The sequence below is a fragment of the Rhincodon typus genome, chromosome 19 (assembly GCF_021869965.1).
Source record: "Rhincodon typus isolate 14 chromosome 19, sRhiTyp1.1, whole genome shotgun sequence".
Lineage (NCBI taxonomy): Eukaryota > Metazoa > Chordata > Chondrichthyes > Orectolobiformes > Rhincodontidae > Rhincodon > Rhincodon typus.
The window spans coordinates 32,309,528-32,326,360 of NC_063350.1; the positions used below are offsets into that span (position 1 = coordinate 32,309,528).

The following is a 16,833-nucleotide window of genomic DNA, read 5'->3' on the forward strand; positions in this document are numbered from 1 at the left end:
ACCTGTTCAGAAAGTAGCTAAATTTTTCAATGATTACGCCAGTCAGAATCCTGAGTAATAGAAACATTGTAGAACATTAATCTGCTCAGGCAAATGCAGCTAGTTAAAATTATTTCTCTAACGAGAGTTTTATTTTGACACTATGGTGAAGATTCAAGGCGAGAACAACACCAAGGCCAAAAAAAAGTATAAATAAGGTAACGTATATACAGAAAGTTAAGAGTTTAAAGCCTAGAGATTAAAGGAGGAAAGAGAGGATCTGCACGTTTTTTAAGAGTTGGACCGAAGGGTCTGTTTCCATGATGTATGATTCAATGACTCTAGATGCTGATTTGGAGTGGGACAGTATGCAACATGTCTTAATTACAATCCTGAGTAGCTGTAAGAAGTAGAAAATGAGCAGGGTGGCAAACTGATTATAGGTAAGGAAAACTGCAACTGGTTTAATGATCTTCATTTTGGTGCAGATGCAGAAACAGAACCACAAGCAATATTGTTTACTGCAGTTAGCCATTAGATCAGTTACTTTATTGCACTGGAAAAGCAAATAAAGCCATATGGTATCATTTTCTTCCATTCTGGAAAAAAAAAGCTACTGACAAAACTACCACAATAAAGGAGGAAACAAGCAGAACAATGGAAAACATCAATTAATATATCTTGTAGAGTCAGTGCTTCTTGACAAGAAGATTTATCCTTGGCCACAAAGTACACCCTTGGGCTCATTCACAGCGGATTTCTCAGCAATATCCTTGAAAGGTGAAGTTTTAGGAAGGATGTAACCATTCTATACAAACCATATGTGCTTAATGGTAGCCTAATGTCAACAGAAGCAACACACAAAAGCAAACAAATGTACATCAAAACGGTTTAGCACACAGCCATAAACATACTTCAGTTGTTGAAATGGGAACATTAACTTACTTAAATCCATTTTAAAAATTAGAGGCAAAAGCAGTAAAGTTGTACACACAAAATTTTACTTTTGGATATAAATGTATGTTGATGAGGTTTCAATATTAGACAATCTGTTATGATATAATTAACATCAGTCTTTTGTGGGAGGAGAGACTTGGTATGAACAAAACCATATTTGTTCATAAAGAATACAGTTTCAATATTATTACAGTATTAAATCTTTTGTTTAACACTAAGTGATTGAATCCAGACAAGATCCCTTCCATTTTGGTTATATAAAATGCCAAATCTCCTTCCATCAAAATTGACAATTCTATTTCCAGTCCCTTTATGATATGATCAGAAAGAAATTCTAGTCCATTTATCTCACACATTTAAAGCCGAGGAACAATAGGTGGAATAGGATTTCCAACTCCAGTTGATCGTATTCTTGGAGGTGCATCACTTGGTCTCCTGCTCTATTTACCCTGACCCAGAATATTTCCATTGGTGATCCTAGATACCCATTCTTATGGCACCACATACTGCCTCCCTACGCCAACCTGAAAGCAAAAAGATACATTATTAATTAATTGAATAATTCTTGACTGCTCGTCAGCAGCTGTTTTCCCATCTTCAAAATTTTTTTTTTTTTTTACAGCAAATAAGCAGAAGTATTCCAAGGAAATAATTAACATTATGTGTTCTTATTCAATGTTCAGATTGTTATGGTTTCCAACAGTACCCTAGAGGTTTTGTTTCAAGTCCAGGAGCCTTCAGCTCAATCTTGGTAGGTTGGCAACCATGATGCAGCAGTTATTCAGCTCTGAGTTTCCAGGCTTAATCACAGTCTGGGTTGATAGTATAACAGTTCATTTTCCTCTCCAGTTGTAAAGAACGTGCACAAATTAATTTGCACAGACTCAGTCCAGTTCTTTGCACAAAACTATCTAGATCCTTGAGACATCCCAGAATGCTTATTCTGCATTTTATCTGGCAACACTTGATGCTGAGCTGGATAAGCCATGTAAAAAAGCATTCCATTTTCCAGTATTACTATTATGCAAAATCAACTGAGGTGTAAAGAGTAAGTGGAGATTTACACAGAAAATCACTGACCCCAGAAACTCCATTAAAGATTTATCGAAGCAATCACAAGGGACCAATAATTCAATCATAAAGGGTTGGTTTCCCTTAGAATGTAGGTCCTTGTAACTTCAAACACATGGTAGAATTCATCCATAGGAGGTTCTAATTTATAACTACATGCAGTTTAAAGTGGATATCTCACTTTATTAGTTCTTTTAAAATAAAATTGAGAATGTATCTTTAAGTTGAATATGTATTCAACTTCTTCGTTTTTCGGCTATTTTAGTGGATGTTCTGAATATTTATTTCAGATGCTAGTCCCCTTGGGGTTACTAACTTGGTGGACTTAGTGATTAACAAAATGAAAGGCTCAATCAACATTAAACAATACTATCATTAACCTAGTGATTTAGTTTCAATGGTATGAATGCTACCTTTGGCCCTTAAACTATAGCAATATTGAATGTAGAAACTCCCTGATTGTTTTTGACAGTTTAAACTGTAAAATCAGCAGGTTGCCAAAGCTGACTCTATTTAGGTTGGCTGCTTTCTTTAATTTTAGAAAAAGGTCTTAAGAAAAGTTTATCTTTTCAAAACTGTAAACTAGTTAATTTGTAGTATGGACATGATTGCAGTCATCAATGTGAAATTTAATCAAGAGTTGTTGTCCAAGTTTTACTTCCTTCATAAAGCTATTTGTTCAACATTGCAGAGATGGTTATTCTTAAATTAAACAACCTGACAGACATTGCTTAGACCTGTTATTCTAAACAGAGCCTTCACGTTCTCAATAGCTATTAAAAAGAAACAGAGGTTAAACCCACTGAATTCAAATTCATGCTGCTTAATCTTATGGGCACAGTACAGGATGTAAAACTGGGCACAGCTTGTGCCTGCTGACTGGAAAACAAGCCAATACACAAATAAATGTACATAACTCGTATTAAACTCGCAGTGAAAGTTTAGCCCAATGCATATTTCCTGAGCGAGGTAAAGTTACCAATTATTCTGATTTACTGCAAAAAGTTGTGGGGTTTTGCCTGACTGCAGTGAGGTCAATGCTTAGATTTAATTCAGAATGAGGTTCTGCCTGACTTGGGTCAGAGACAGACAGACAGGCTGTTTAGATTAATTGTGAAACATGTTTTACTTGACTGGATAAGGGGCAGGGTATGTTTAATGTATTTACATTTAGAGGATCCTGTACTCATTTTTTAAATGAATTAACCTGACAGATACTGCAGGGCAGGCTGGCAAAGTGCAAATTTAGAACATAAAAATATGGACTCTGGCTTGACTTCAATTTGATTGAGTGTGAACCACAGTTAAGTTCTACATGTCTTATATTTATTTATTTTTGGAGGAGTGGTTAACTACAGTAAAAGTATAATACATTTCATTGTATACCTTTTACACCTACGCAACTTACACATTACACACAGACTGAAAAAAATAAGCATATGGAAAGAACCACCCTCAGTATGAGTAACAGCAGTAAGACTGATAATAATCATAATGAATTTACAGACAGCAGTGCGACTTTACTTTGAGTTTGATTTATTGTTGTCACATGTACTGATTTACAGTGAAAAGTGTTGTTTTGCATGCTATACAGGCAGATCGTGCCATACAAAATGCATCAGGGTAGCAGAACAGTGTTACACCCACAGAGAAGATACAGAGATAGAGAGAGAGAGAGATCAACATTAACATTTGAGAGGTCCGTTCAAAAGTCTAATAACAGTGGGGAAGAAGCTGTCTTGCATCTGTTTGCATGTGTATGCAAACTTTTATATCTTCTGTCCGTAGGAAAAGGGTGGAAGAGAGTGTAACCAGGGTGGGAGGGGTCTTTGATTATGTTGGTTGCTTTCCCGAGGCAGCAGGAAGTATAGATGGAGTCAATGGATAGAAGGCTGTTTTGAGTGATGGACTGGGCTGCATTCATAACCCCCTGTAGTTTCTTGCAGTCTTGGGAAAGGGAGTTGCCACACCACACTGTGATGCACCCAGATAGGATGCTTTCTATGGTACATCCATAAAAATTGGTAAGACTCTTTGTGGACATGTTGAATTTCCTTAGCTCCTGAGGAAGTACAGACATTGTTGTGCTTTCTTGTCCATCACATTGACGTGTGTGGACCAGGTCAGATTGTTGGTGATCATCACTCCCAGGACTTTGATGGTCTCGACCATCTCGACCATCTCAACCTCAGCACCATTGATGCAGACAGAGGGTGTGCCCTCCACTCCCATTCATAGTTCTGTTTCCACGCTGTACATCTCTGTGACCCTAAGTCAATGACCAGTTCCTTCGTTTTGCTGATGTTGATGGAGAGATTGTTGTCTTTGCACTATGCTGCCAAGCACTCAATCTCTTTTCTGTACTCTGTTTCATTGTTGTTTGAGATCCAACCTACAACAGTGGTGTCATCAGCAAACTTGTAAATGGAGTTGGGCAGAATGTGGCCGCATGCGCGAGTGAATAAGCAGTATAATTGGGGGCTGAGTACTCAGCCTTGTGGGGCACTCGTGTTGAGAATTATCATGGAGAAGGTGTTGTTGCCTATTGTTAATAATTGTGATCTATGGGTCAGAAAGTCGAGAACCCAGTTACGGGGGGAGCCGAGACCTCAGAGTTTGGAAATGAGTTTGTTTGGAATTATGGTCTTGAAGGTGGAGCTGTAGTCCCTAAGTAGGAGCCTGTCAGCTTTCCTGCTCCTCTGATGCTGCTTGGCCTGCTGTGTTCATCCAGCTCTACTCCTTGATATCTCTGCCTGACATAGGTATCCTTGTTATCCAAATATTCCAGGGATGAGTGTAGGGCCAGGGGAGATAGCGCCTCCCCTGGATCTGTTGTGACAGTAGGCGAATTACAAAAGATCAAGACAATTTGGTAGGCTGGAGTCGATGTGAGCCACGACTAACCTCTCAAAACTCTCCGTAAATCATGGAGGTCAGATCAACTGAGCAGTAGTCATTGAGACAGGCTGTATGCTTTTTCATTGGCACTGGAATGATAGTGGTCTTCTTGAAGCAGGTGGGGGCTTCAGATCAGATCATAGCGAGGAAAGGTTAAAGATGTCAGCGAATACTATCGCCAACTGGTCTGCACAGTTGGATCTGAGTGCACAGCTGGGTATCCCAACCAGGCCAATCACTTTCAGTGAGTTCATTCTCAAGAAGGCCAATCTAACGTCTGAGGCAATGACTATGGGTAGAGGTACACCAGAGGCTGTTGGAACTGGTGACATCATTCTGCTAACCTTCTGTTCAATGCAAGCGTAGAATGTTATGTTATGTAAGCCTTGCACAAATGATGGGTGTCCATGTGGTTAATCTGGATCTCAAGCTGCACTTAGTATTTTCTCTTGGTGTCTCTGATGGCCTTGTAAAGATCATACCTGAATTTCCTGTATAGGTCAGGGTTGCCTGACTTGAAAGCCTCAGAGCTGGACTTCAGCAGGGAGTGGATTTCCTGGTTCACTCCTGATTTCTGGTTGGGGATCATTTGGATTACTTCTTTAGCACGCAGTCTTCTACACACTTACTAATGAAGTCTGTAACAGTAATGGCATACTCATCTAGGTTGGCCGCTGAGTTCTTGAATATGAATCAGTCTACCGACTAAGCAATCCCATAGAAGCCCTTCTGTTGCCTCAGACCAACACTGCATTACTTTCTGTACTGGGTCCTCAAGCTTCAATTTCTGCTTGTAAGCCAGGAGGAGGAGCACAGTTCTGTGGTCTGACGGTGGGATGAAGGGGTAGGCATCTATGAGGGTTGTGCACCAATGGTCAAGGATGTTTGGACCTCTGGTGGGACAGGAGATGTGTTGATGGTATTTTGGTAGCACATTCTTGAGGTTAGCATGGTTGAAGTCACCAGCTACAATGAGCAAGGCCTCGGGGTATTCTGTCTCAAGACTGTTTGTGGCATTGTATACTTCATCTAGTGCATTCTTCACTTCCACCTGTCAGGACAGCTGAAGTAAGTTCCCGTGGCAGGTAGTAAGGTAGCACTTCACTGTTAGACGTTCTAGGTCAGGAGAGCAGTAACTCACCGTGGTCACCATGTGTGAGCACCAGGAGGTGTTGATAGGAGGCAGACCCCACCACCCCTTGCCTTACCTGAGGATGCTGAGTAATCAATTCGATGAACTATGAAACCCTATGGCTGTGAGACACAGTAAGGTGTAGCAGGAGTGAGCCATGTTTTCAAGAAACAGAGCAGACAGCAGTCTCTCAATTCCCTTCACATGCGGGAAGTTTATCTTTATTAAAACAAAGACTGCATTAAATCCATCAGTCTTCCTATATACAACCAAAAGTTAAATAGGTCAATAATTAAGTTAAGATTAACACAAAGCAAAATATTTTACTAATTTAAAAGAAAAAAAACAATTTTTTGTTTAATTGTTGTAAGATGCAACTCCAGCATGAGATTTTACTTGCTTCACCATTTAGAATCGGAATTAGAATAATAAACTAGCCATTTGCAATTGACTTAATTAGAAAATAACTAGGAGCTGCCTTTGGATGCCTGCCCTCCCATGATTGAGTTGAATATAGTTTTCACGTATATAGATACATACAGACATTACATGTATGTCAATTTAAGTCAATATACATATACTCTAAATCTCTGCCTTGCTCTCCACATAATCTATTAAAGCAACAGGACCTGGATTTATCCAAGAAACACAGTGAGGCTAATGATACTTTCCATTATTTATGTCTATATTAGATGACAATTTCTGATAGACATAGTTACATAGAAAAGTGGTAAAACTAATGGTTGCTTTCCAGGATGCAGTCTTCCATTAATTTTGCAAAATACTAGCTAGCACCCTTACTCAATTTTCAAACATTGCATTTGGCATGACAAATTCTATACTTAGACCCACTTTGTCATAAAAAAGACAAATCTTGTCCACTCCAGGACAAATAGTTTTCAATAGCATGATAAATCTTAATTACTGTTAAGCAGTCTCATTAGCATTGAAAAGGAACTTGTAAGTGTGAAGTCTCACTTGCTCGGACCTTAATTGTTGATTTCTTTTCTTTCTCTCTCTTTCATCTCTATTTTACCATCTAATCTGTTCCTCCCTCCCCTTATTTTACATTCTTTACCTGATGTGACATTTTTCTAATTTAAATTAAAATAAAATAAAAAACAGGAAATGACTGGACATACTCAGCAGGGCATGCAGCGTCTCTCTAGAGAGACGAAGAGTTTATTCTCTAGGAATGATGTGAACTTTCAAAAAAAAGGGGAACTATTAGAAACGTTTTAAGCAGGTTAAATAGTGGTGGGTGGAAGAGGATCAAAAGGAAGGGAGATTAAATGACAAAAGAGTTGATAGTGCAGGGCCAAAAGGAGTGATAATGACATAAGCAAAGAAACAAAACAATCTGTTGAGCGGATGTGTGAATTATAGGATGCTGAACTGCTGCTGTTCTAAATCCAAAAAAAAGGTAGATCAAAATAAATAAAGGATAGGAAACAAATTGTGGGTACAGATTATGATCCAAAATTGTTGAACACAACATTGAGTCGAAAAATGCTGAAAGTGCTGAATTGCAAGTTCATATGTTTTACCTTGAGCTCTGTTGAGCTTCACTGGAACACTACAGCAAGTTAAGTATGGAGAGGTCAACCTGAGAATAAGGTGGAGAAGTCAAATGGCAGGTACAGAGAATCTTGGTCTTGCTTGTGGTCTGAATGGTGGCATTCCATAATGTGGTCTTCCATGTTGATCTCCTTAATGTAGATAACAACACAATGGAAGCAGCACGTACTGTATAATAAACTGAAAAGAAGTACAAATAAATTACTACTTCACGTAGAAGGAGTGTTTGAGGCCTTGGCTAGTGAAGAGAGTGGAGGTAAAAGAGCAGAAATTATATCTCCTGTGCTTATATGGAATGGTTCTGTGGGAAGGAGCTTGGATGCTGGAGGTAATTGGGAAGTAGACTACGGTAATTAGACTAAATGGTTTCCTCAGAATGCTGACACAGGCAGACAAGGGAAAATTAGTTCAGTTGTGGCGCATGCCAATGTTGGCAAAAATGACAGAGGATGGTCCATTGAATACAGAAGCCAGTCAGGTGGAAGATGATGACATGGGAACCCTATGTTTGGAGGAAAGTAAAGGCATGAAAGAAGAAGTGCCAGAAATGAAACAAACATGATCGAGGACCTAGTCAACCATAGTTTGGGAAAACTTCAATTAAGGAAAGATGAAGACATATTCAAAGTACCATTGTGAATTTTGCATCACGAAAACAAATGCCTCAGAGAAGAAGAAATTGAGGGGTGCAATGTAGTCCCTAAAGGAGGTTGAGTGCGAACATGTATAGTCAAGGCAGCTGGGGGTATCAGTGTGATTATAAAGAGTATTTGTTAACATATCTCCAGAAATGGAGACAGAGAAGTCAATGAAGTGTATGGAAGAATTAGAAGTGGGTCATGTGAAGGTAGGGAAGGATAGAAATTGGAAGCAAAGCTAATAAGGTTTTCCAATTCAGGGTAAGAGCAGGAAACAGTATTGATACAATCATGAAGGTACCAAATAAAGACTGACACTTCCTGGTTCAAACTCTGTGATGCTCTTTAATAGTATTTCAATCTGATTGGTTTGTGAGATATGTAGTTAACTGCTTTATTCATAACAAATTCAGGAACTCAGCACATCTTCAAAAACACTCCAGAGTACTTCAAGAAACCTTGTACAAGTTCTTGAAAATCACAATGCCTCCGAGCTGATTTCTAGTTCTGTAGATGACTAATGCTAACTGTTCCTGCAGCTGAGCACATATTCTTTGGTGAATGGCAATTTAATTTGTTGAATGGACCAAATTTGGAAATATAACATTCCCATCAGGCAATAAAGTTGTGTGACAGGATGATAGCAACAGTTTGGCCTATGCATGGGCTCCCTCAACCTGGGTGCCTTATGGTCTGCTCATTTCCCTTATCCCACATACAGCTTCAAATTTCGATCTATTACTCTCCCTTTCCAGATCCCTAAGTACTGAGAGTTTTGTTGACACCAAGAGTGCCTTCTCTTGCTGAAAAGTTAGGGGAAACTTTCATCTAGATTTTTCTAACAAAGGTAATTGTAGATACAACCTCGGCTCAGGTTGACAAATGAGACAGTACTGCAGTGTTACTGCTCTGGAGTATATGGAGAATAAGATAAGATACTCAGGTTCTGAACAGTGTGCGATCCTTTAAACTTATGAAAGGCTGACATAAAGGGAAAGGTTGTACATGACATGGTACAATCACTTGTGTTTTGGAGGCTGCATGTCTTCTGGCTGACTGTGAACAGTACTACAGGAGATTTGCTAATTTGTTTTTAATCCACTCAGAAGTGCTCACGTTGAAAGAAATCATACTAAAGTGTCAGAGGCCAAGACAGATTATTGAAAATTGATTTGAGATAGATCAGAATGTTTGCCAGCATTAATGTTCCATCGATGTATTGTCACCCACCGATGTCAGAGGGGGATCTCATAAAAACATATAAAATCCTGATGGGGCTGGACAGGCTAGATGTGGGAAGAATGTTTCCAGTGTTGGGGAAGTCCAGAACAAGGGGTCACAGTCCAAGAGTAAGGGGTAAGCCATTCAGCACTGAGATGAAGAAGAATTTCTTCAGTCAGAGAGTGTGAACCTGTGAAATTCTCTTCCACAGGAAGCTGTTAGGGCCAGTTCATTAGATATATTCAGGAGGGAGCTGGATGCGGCCCTTGCGGTTAAAGGGATCAATGGGTATGGGGAGGGGGCAGGAATGGGATATTGAAACGGCATGATCGTATTGAATGGTGGTATAGGCTCAAAGGGCCGAATAACCTACTCCTGCACCTATTTTCTATGTTTATATGTTTCTAGGACCCATCACTGTCTCAAAGTGCTGAAGAGCAACTCGCCTCTGATTAGCTGTTAACTAGCTACAGATCAGAAAGTTTCTCCTTGACAAACTCTCCTGATTTTTTAACCAGAGACAGAGAATGAATAATCTAGGGAATGGTATAATTCCGCCCTATGTTGCTGTCCACCTCAGTGATTTCAATTTTCAAATTATGGATGCAGTATTTGGAGAGAGCATCTTCCCTCAATAGAAAAGACTGTTTGTAAGGGCATGGTTTAAATTAATTACGAATAGCATCATATTGAGCTCTGGGCGATTGAGATATAGTACTGCCATCAATCCTCCTTTCCAATTGTGTTAATCAACATTTGGACACATTATGACACACATCTGGAACAGCTCGGAATTGAATCCAGATCTTCTGGCCTAGAGTAGGGTCACTACCACTGTGCCACAAGAGCCCTCAGTTCTGCATTATTGATATTTTTCTAATCAACTTGTTCAGAGATATTATGTTGAGTCAAAGGGCCTATCTAATTATCACTGGTTGAGGAGTCTTAACAAAGAGTGGCACTTGTCTTACATAAGAGGAGATGGTTAATTTTGTGATTACAGTATGTTACATGACTAGTTAAGCATAGGTACAAAGACTATCAGAAGCCAGTGACAGCACATCTGTCTTCATCAGGGCCTCGTGCTAGACTGCCTGATTCTCTGCACAAAGACAATGTGACATTGTTAGATTGGGTGGACTCAATGGACTTCAGCATTATCCTTTAGAACCATTACCTTACATAACAAGTAGCAGTGACTTTAAAGTAGTGTTTGGAAATTTGGATATTTGTTTTCTTCCTGTAAGACGCATGTGTGTCATTTTGAGGTCAACAAAAGACAATAGCAGCACACCCCTCCAAACATGACAAGCCAAGGCTCAGAGTTCAGTGGTAAAGTAGAAGTATTTTGCTGTTTCTAGAAAGTTTGTAATTTGCTATAAATTTCTTCTTTGCTCTGAATACAGTTAGTAACCTGTTTAACATAAAAAGAAATAACTTAACCTTTCACAACATCAGGACATCCTATGAAGCTTAACAGCCAATTCAATACTTTTGAAGTGTTGCCATTTTTTTGCAGAAGTGTTGTAAAATGTGGCAGAATTGCACAGAGCTTATTGCAATGGGATAAATATCCAGATAAACTTTTTCGGTAATGTTAGTTCATGGAATAAACGTTGGCCAAAATACAAAGACAATTCACCTGTTCTTAACTAAATTTTTCATTTTATATTCAGCTGAAAAAACAGAAAGGAAGGTGGTTTAATATTTCATCTAAGAGACAACTTCCAGTAAGGCATCCTTCTCTCAATACTACACTTATGTTAAACATGTTGGTTTATACCCTTAATCTCAATCTGACAGACTGTATATATTTCAGTCTGCGGATGAAAAAAGAGATCATTGTATGGTGTCCTAGGGCCAAATATTTTCATGTTCATCAATGATGCCTTCTCCATCCTAAGGTCAGAAGTAGGACCTAAGGTCACTGAAGATTACAGCATCTCCTAACTCACAGAAGCCGGAATACTATCTTAAGGCACAAATCAAGTGTGGGATGGAAAATTCTCTAATTGCCAGGATGAGTGCAGTTCCAACACTGTACACTGAAGGAGCTTTATGCCATCCAGGAGAAAACAGCCTCCTTGATTGAAACCTCATCCACCACCTTAAACATTCAGTCCCTTGACCATCACTGCCATGTGCACCGTTTATAAGATGCAGTGAAGCAGCTTGCCAAGGCACTTTAAGATTATCTTCCAAACTTGTGATCTGTACTGCCTAGAAAAACAAGGGCACAGGATCAAAGATCACCAACTGCCAGTTCTCCTCTAAACTACTGACCATCTTGAGTTGGAATTATGTCACTGCTACTCATTGTTGTATCAAATTCCGAAACTCCTTCTCTAACAGCAGTGTGTGTGTACCTACACCAGACTGACTGCAGTGGTTCAAGAAGACAGCTTAGCACCATTTTAACCCAATCTCTGGACATTGGGGATCAGCCTCGTGGCTCTTCTCTGTATTATACCCAGTTTTTGAACAGATCCCTTATTTGCTGGCATAAAGATATGTAGTTCTATGGTTCTATGGTCCTAGTATGCATGGCGATCAATTAATTGATTATTGAATATATACAAGGCTGATTCACACCGGTTTATATCTACAAGAAAGTCGAGGGTTATAGGGATCAGGTAGCAAAGCAGAGATAAGATCAACCATGACTTTATTGAATGGCTTCCTCCTACTCTTGTTCATACGTTCTTGTGGATTAATTACTTAGACCTGGTTAATTTTGCCTGATATTGTACTTTAAATTTTAGTCGAGATTATATTGTGATTACAGGGTTTATGCTGTCCAGCGTAAATTTCAGGAGCAAGTTCTGCTTAGCAGGTTACCCCACTTTAAATTTATGACTATCATGAGGCTTTCATCCGTCTCCAGGAGGAAGTCCTGCCTCATAGATATGCCAGTCAATTGGATCACAGCAGCTGTGCTCCACTCTGCGATCGGTGGCCACTGCTGGAATTGCAAATGGCCGGGGGGAAGGGAATCATGGATGTCCTAGAACTGAGCTAGGTCTGAGGTCTTCCCAGAGTCGGTTTGGCAGGCCATGGCATGAGCAAGATGAAGGGGGGCAAGTTAAACAAGAAATGGGAGAAGGGTGGAGGCAGAAAGGTTAAAACTGTGAAAGGGGCATCCAACTGGCACAGGAAGCACGAAGAAAGCAAATCTCTTTCAGTCACCAATAGGGTTAAATCCACAGAAGTGCACTTTGGCACAGGGCTCTCTGATCACCCACCAAATCAGGGAGCTGACAGGATGATTTCAATTAGGCATTCGTTGCTCTCTTACAGGCTGCGGTTGAGTGAGCTGCTGGAAGTCTCTTCTGCCTCCCAAAAGATTGTGGTGGGGCAGATGGGCCACAATGCTGATGGCATGGCTTCCTAATTTACACTTCTAAATTCCTGTTTTCTGGTCCACAGGTAGCCAGTAAAATTCAGCATTTTAATGGAAATGCATCAGAAATACATTTTTAACATAATGTATCAAATATATAATCAAAACCTGTTTAAAGTGACAGTGCCAATGGGAAAGATATAGATTTAGAAATGCAAAGTTCATTGTCGATATTTAATTTCTTTAATTACTACATCCTGTTCAATTTTTACTCAAATATTATTCAAAGTTTATTGCAGCCGTCTATTTGCTAACGCCCTCAATTCTGGATTGAGGAACAGAACAGTTCACTGATGGATGATATAAGAAACAAGCATTAGAAAAGAGACATCACAGCTGTGGGATCACACTCAAAATTAATACTTCAAAGTGATGAATCCAATATAGATCTAAAAGTAATTTAAATTTAAATGAAGCTTTGTTTAGATAAGACACAATGAGGGTTACAAACTATGAAATGTTTAATGAAATATATTTAATCCATGAGCCACTAAATTTCTGTCTTCTAAATTCAATCCTTAGTCAGTGTCACTAAATTCAACCTTTCCTCTTAGAGTCCTAATTCTTTTCTCACCATGTATCTTCCTCATGTGTGCCTTTGCTTCCAGAATATTCTAAAATGTATTTTTTGCATTTGAATAAACTTAGTTAACTCTTAGGATAAATTAATTCCACTTGGACATGTGCGGGGTTTAGCTTTCTGACAAATTCTTTCACTTCAGAGTTTTACAGCTGAGAAGATTATACTTAGTCAAACAATGCTTTCAATACGTCTCACAGTTTCCTCACTCCTCATTGATAAATAAGAGGCAGGCACAGAAGAGGTGAGGGAAAATATGTGGCAGTAAAAATAATAGACAAGCCCAGAAAGGAAAATTAAGGTAAGTGAAAGAACTGGCATGTCATCTTTAGCAAAAAATGGGTACATACACTAAGGTGTTGTGAAAACAAAGGATGGGGCAATAGCTAAGGAATTGACAGACTTAGGAAATGCGGGGCTGTAAGGGCGATTATAAACAGGGAAACCCCAATAATCAATCATGAAATATCAGTTAACTTACGTTTTACTCAGGAGGAGTTTGGACCAGAGGAAGGTCCTAGGAAAATAGAAGCCAGATATAGAGGTGGAAGAGCGTTCCAGTGTGTCACAGAGAAAACAGAATGTCTGGAAAGTAGAAGAGAGGTGATTAGTTTGGTCATCAAGTTTTCAGTGATAGCATGGTTGGAATGTGATCTGACAAAAATGAAACCTGGGTGGGTTGTATTAGGTAATGGTTCTGAAAGAGTTACTGTTGAAACTGGATTAAGCTCTACCCAATCCAATGATGTCACAAAATCTTTGGGTGAAGAAAAGGCCATCTAAAATGAAGTCTATTACTGATGGAGGCAAACATGCCACCTCTGGCTCCTTTCAGTTTGTATAATTATGCCTAACTAGTCAATGTAATTTGTACCCTTTGCCATCAAACAATAGATAACCCCTTATTATTACAAGTACCTCTTCTTGTTAAGACTCAATGGTGGCTTATGCTCTGCCACTACAAATTAGGTAGTATTTTAGACTCAGCACGGAACGTAAGATTAGTGTTAACTTTCTACCCTGTTAAGATTCCAGCTGATGTTATTACTAGACAATTCAGATCCTTGACTTGATAATCATATTTTTATTTGTTTTGGCTTTAACAAAATGGTGTCTTGCTGAAACATAAGCATGCATTTTGTATAGATTTTACTTTAACAATGAAATGGAGATTTATTAACAAAGGAAGTGAAAATAAAACTAACAACCCAGATTATCTATTCATAATATATATTCACAGATTGTTAAAATACAGTGCAAGTATAACCCCATTAATCCCAAAACATTTCTTTATAAATTGAACAGGAACAAAATAGTTTCTATACAATACTCAAAATACACCAGTAGTACACTAACTACGACACCACTCATACAATACTCACATCAGTGTCCTGTATTGTTATGTTGAAGCGTTGTGGCTTCAACTTGTAGAATGATACAGAAAATTGCTTCTTCCTGGAGTTATCATACACCTGCTCAAACGTACCTAGCTTTAAATAACCTCTTCAGGGTTTTAACCCAATGCTTCTAACTCTAACACACTCAAAGTCAAAAATGAAACTAAATGACTTCCTCAATCACCTATAGGCACTGTCTTTAAGTTTAAAAAAAAAGGTCAAGATCCATAAGACTCCAACAAACCTCTTTTGTTTTGCAATGTGAACAAAGTAAACTAAGTAAACAGAAATCGATTAGCACTATATAACGTTTGAAAACCATTCACTCTGAAGCCTGTCTTCAAAAGCTGCTTTTAAAACAAATCACCATGGCTACAGAAATACTTGCAAGTTAATTTATAACTTCAGACACACAGAAAACCTACCACTTACCTCATCAAAAACTAGAAACCTAAACTCACAAGAAATAACCCTATAATCATACATAGAAATCCCACAGTTTACATTACTACCCCAAACACAAGCCACAAGTGGTTGGTACTGCCAAAATATGGCAGTGAAAACCAGAAAACTGTAACAGTTATGACAGGACATTGGGTCAGAATTTTAGAGAATGCTCTTATTTCAGATTGTGCTGTAGTTTTGGTGATAATGGCTCAGCTCAGAAGGAAGATGTGGCTTATTTAATTCACTAGTCACCTAACTAACGTATACACTGATAAAATGCGAAATAAACTTGGTTTGACCGTTGAAAATATAAAATGCCGCAAATGCTGGAAATCTGAAATAAAAGCAGATAAAGCTAGAAATAGACAGCAGGTCATACAGAAACAGAACAGGGAAACAGAGTTCGTGGCCAGATCCTCCCATGACAACAGTTGCAAATGTTAAGATATCTGCTTCTGTTGCATTTTAAACCAACATGAAGCCTTGACCAGCGCACACGTGCAGTAACTGCCTATGAAACTTCATGGGTTTACGCTGCCTGGGACTCTATAAGAAGAGACTGGATTTTTTCAGAGTCGAAGAGACTTACCAGACCTATAAACTGGTGATGAGATCCCATTCGAAGATTTCTGCCACAGCACAGGTGAAGGATACCGGCAATGAACTTTCAAACTATAACCCCCAGCTGGCCAACTCTATTGCAGGGATGGACGTTTACTTACCCCCATGGATTTAGTGGAGTTGGGCCTGTTCTGGGTGAGACTTGGTTCCTGGCATCTCAGAGGAATCATGAGCCATAGACTGGATGCAAGAATATTTTTAACAGCAACTCTAAAGTGCATGTCCCCACCCTCACCTTCAATGGCCTCTGATTGAGCTTATAAAGAGCCCTTTGAATACTGTGCAATTTTCTACAGTCTGCTGCCTATCCTGTGCATCAGATGAGAAAAAGTTTGGGAATTGCTTACAGCAGGTATAACAAGGCATACTCAATGGTGGAAGAAAAAGGCCTGCCACTGAGATTATGGCTGCCTGTAGCAGAAGGGAATGGCAGTACCTGCATGATTTTTGAGCTTGATTGTTTGCTTTTTCTGAGCTTTCAATAAAAAAAACAGATTCAGAAGACAAACCTCTTTAAATTTTTAGCTATGACCTCACATCCTGTTTGCAGCTAACCCCATGATTCACTGGCCTGGAGTCCTCATTGATCCATTGCATCTGTCTTCCAACTGGATGATTGGTTGTCTAATGCTTGGTTCAACAAGCTGAAACAATGGGAGCAGGAGTGAGATTTCACTTTCTGTTCTTCCTCCCTCACCCAATCAGAAAATGTAAAATCCATCCCATAGTTACAGGCAGCCTTCTCTTTTGTCATGCTCTTTGAAGCTACATGTGATGATTTTGTAGTGGCTGCTTTACTGCACCACTCTGTTCTCTAATATGGATCTGTATGCTCACTCATCAACCTCAGAGAAGCAACAAGCTGATCTCCTCATTTGCTTAGACCCTGATATTATAGACTGTCTTTCAAGACC

General features: G+C 39.1%; 1 long non-coding RNA gene across 2 annotated transcripts; it reads right to left on the reverse strand.

Moving 5' to 3' along the window:
* Positions 1 to 506: 506 nt before the first annotated feature.
* On the reverse strand, positions 507 to 14,040 carry LOC125485478. Of its 2 annotated transcripts, XR_007264200.1 has the most exons (3): positions 13,936 to 14,040; positions 7,585 to 7,746; positions 507 to 1,460 (listed from the first exon to the last, which is right to left on the reverse strand). It is a non-coding gene; the product is annotated as an uncharacterized LOC125485478 (long non-coding RNA). The 2 variants fall into 2 exon arrangements; XR_007264199.1 differs by lacking the exon at positions 13,936 to 14,040 and having other exon boundaries at positions 7,585 to 8,685.
* Between the last annotated feature and the right edge of the window lie 2,793 nt (positions 14,041 to 16,833).